The sequence below is a fragment of the Ailuropoda melanoleuca genome, chromosome 2 (assembly GCF_002007445.2).
Source record: "Ailuropoda melanoleuca isolate Jingjing chromosome 2, ASM200744v2, whole genome shotgun sequence".
Lineage (NCBI taxonomy): Eukaryota > Metazoa > Chordata > Mammalia > Carnivora > Ursidae > Ailuropoda > Ailuropoda melanoleuca.
Window position 1 is genome coordinate 182,142,097 of NC_048219.1, and position 3,327 is coordinate 182,145,423.

A 3,327-nucleotide genomic window follows, 5' to 3' on the forward strand; every position below is an offset into this window, starting at 1 on the left:
TGAGAAATGAAATCACAGCGAGTTACAGATTTTAAAAGTTGACTGCCATAAAAATCACAAAATTAAGAAGCATTGTAGATGTATTAGTAGACTGGCAGACCTCTAGAACACATTTTCCTACATTATCTTGTGAGAATGATTTTATAACATTTCCTGTATAGAAAATGGAAAGGTAATCCAGTTTCTCCTTTGGCATGTTTGGTATTAAAGATGTGTTTATTTATTTACTTATTTATTTTTGCATTTCAACACCTGATTTTATTTTTTTAAATTTTAAAAAATTTTTTTATTATTTTATATTAGTCACCATACATCCTTAGTTTTTGATGTTGTGTTCCATGATTCATTGTTTGCATAAAACACCCAGTGCACCATGCAATACGTGCCCTCCTTAATGGCCTGTGATGGGTATTAAGGTTTTAAGATTTAGAAGCTTCCTTGGTCTCACACTTTGTTGCTGATAATTTTAAGTAAGTTATTAAGATTGTTGTTAAATTTAAGGAAATTTCTATATGTTCGCTTCATATATGAACTGTAAGGATTGAAAATTTTTTCCACAGACTAGCTTCTGGCTCCCTACTTTTAAACTTTGTTTCTTGCCCCTACCACCTACCTACATTTTTCTGGTGTAAGTGTCATATCACGACACCACCTCTGGCCCTGCACCTTTGTGTCATGTTACTGGGTGAGTTGGCACAGTGCGTAGCAGGAGTATTTCCTGGAAGCCATTCCTACTGGGAAGGCTAGCAATAATTTAATTACACATGGAAACAATGGCAAGCCAATAAATGTATTTCACTAAACTATCTAAATATTTCATCGAAATCAACATCCACTTAACTACATATTAAAAATGCCTGTGACCAGTATTCACCCTTAGACTCCAGTGAGCAAAGTCTCTACCCTGGACACATGCTTCGAGGGGCCATGCACTTTGGAGTGTCTTTCTCAAATTTGTCTAAGTGTGTCTCTGGTTTCTGAAAGTGGCTGGGACTGGTAGTATCATCTGTATCCTGGGCATCCAGGGGCAGGATCCAGGGGCATCCTGACACTGGACCTTGTCCTGCATGGGCCCTGGTCCTCATTTCAACCCTTGGGATGCCCTCAGGCCAACTCCTCATGTACAGCGTTGGTGAGATCCCCAAAGATCTGAGGGATGCAGTATCAGAGGGGCTTGGTGGGTGGGTTGCACTCACTAGCCAGTGGGGCATTTGTTTTGTAGCATCCTGTGATGTCAGCCATCAGAAGAGTGCAAACAGATTGATTTAAGGTGACTGTCACTCACATTTGATGCAGAATGAGTTTGGAACTCTGAGCTACTGATGGTCCATGGTTAACCGTTAGGCTTGAGCTCTGGATGTAGTCTATGTATCGGCCCCATCACTCCTTGTTCTCACTGCTCTGACTCTATCTTACACACACCCATGGGTATTACAATATATTTTAAGAAAAAAGTGTTTATATATACAGGGACCCCACAAAAATATTTGCTTGGAGCGCTGCGTAGCCTATGGATAGCCCTCCCTGTGACCACTCCAGCACAGCCTGACAAAAGAAAAATGTGAAAGAGGGAGAGTTTGATGGAAAAAATCTAAACCAATTGAGGTACATTTTCTTTTTTAGTCAATTTTGCAAAAATATATGACCATGAAATACTTTACTGAGTATCCAGAGCCTTAGGTGGGGCCTATGCTAGCAAGGGGCCCTGAAGCTTCGCTGGAGAGCTACGTTTGCTAATTAACTCGATTCTGCAACATAGTGGTATTCTTGTAGGCGATTAATGATGCTTCATCAAGACAATGGGTTTAAGGTCTACTTAAAACTCAAATCATTTTAAAAACTTTTGTTTTTGCATCATCCTCTCTGCTGCATCCTACATCCCTGCAGAGAATGGCTTCTTTTTTATCCCCCACACAATTGACCCTAATAGCAAATACCGTGGAATTTGATTAATTCATCTTATATGTCCATAATTAACGTGAAAGGGCCAACAATCTCTCAGCTCTCTTCGCAGAAAAGATCTAATAATGAAGTTCAAGTGCAGTTTAATATGACCTAATTTTAAGAAATATAATAGCTGGAGAATTACTTTGAAAAGTTAGAAGTGCTATGCAAATGTAAAGTATCCTCATTATTATTGCTATTATTAGTGGGGTATCTATAAGCTAACATTCAGTTGTTTGTTCCATGACAAAAATAAAAAACAAAATAGTCTCTCAATATCTATCTCTTTGGGCTCCTTGAGGGATCAACTTGGTCTTGTTAACTATGGTGTCCTTGTCACTTTGCCCTGTGTCTGGTATTTAGTAGGAGGATTTATTGAATGAGTGAATGAATAAATCTCCAATTGTATGTTTAGGTTTTTTCCATTTTTTCAAATTTTTTGCTATAAATGAACAGTTCTTTAAATACTAAATGTTATTCAGATCTAAGTATATTTTAAAGATAAATTCCCAGAGGTTAAATTTCCAGGCTGTAGGCTTTACATATTTTTAAAGCTTTTGATACACATTGCTAAACTGCCTTCCAGAAATGTTCATTCATTAAACAAACATTTATTAAGTGCTGATTAAGCATCAGCCCCTGCTCTAAACCCGGGGGATACGGCGATGAACGCAACATTCAGTCCTCATGGAGCTTCTATTTTAATCAGGAAGATAGAAGATAAACAATAACCAAATAATCTAATAAATACTGATGTAATTTCATGTATTGATGAGTGTTATAAAAATAAAGGAGACAAGGGAGTTTGGTAAGTTTGCATTATTGTTTTCAAATTTTCACTTAATTCTTCTACTTGCCAGAGTGGTTATGGGCAAGGGGGGCGCAGAGACAGAAATACTCAGACAACAGGGTCATAAGATGCTGGCTCTGAATTCATGCTGATTGCTGGGCACCCAAATCAATCCGGTGGCCCATGAGACAATTGGAGGTTTGTGGTTTCAAGTAATAAATGAAATTTTGGCCCAAGTATGTTTCATAATTGGCCAAGTGGATCAATGAGCCTTCCTGGGATTATTTCTCCAGTTGCTAAAGGTATAATCAGAATAGAGATACCCAGCCACGTGGGCCCGGGCACCTGTAGAATGAGGTCCATTCTGGTAGGAAAAGGGGAGATTAGCTCCACTATCAAAGACTTACCACATACTCCATTTCCCAGAAACAACTGGCCTAAAAGAATGGTAGAATGACAAACTGAAGGTGGAGTTAATTTTCCATCAAGAGGCAACACATGGGGGTTCTGTCCTAGAGGGCGGGATCAGTGATCATCATATGGCAGCAGTGGCTCTTCTCACTGTTATTCTTTTTTTTTTTTTTTTTTTTTGA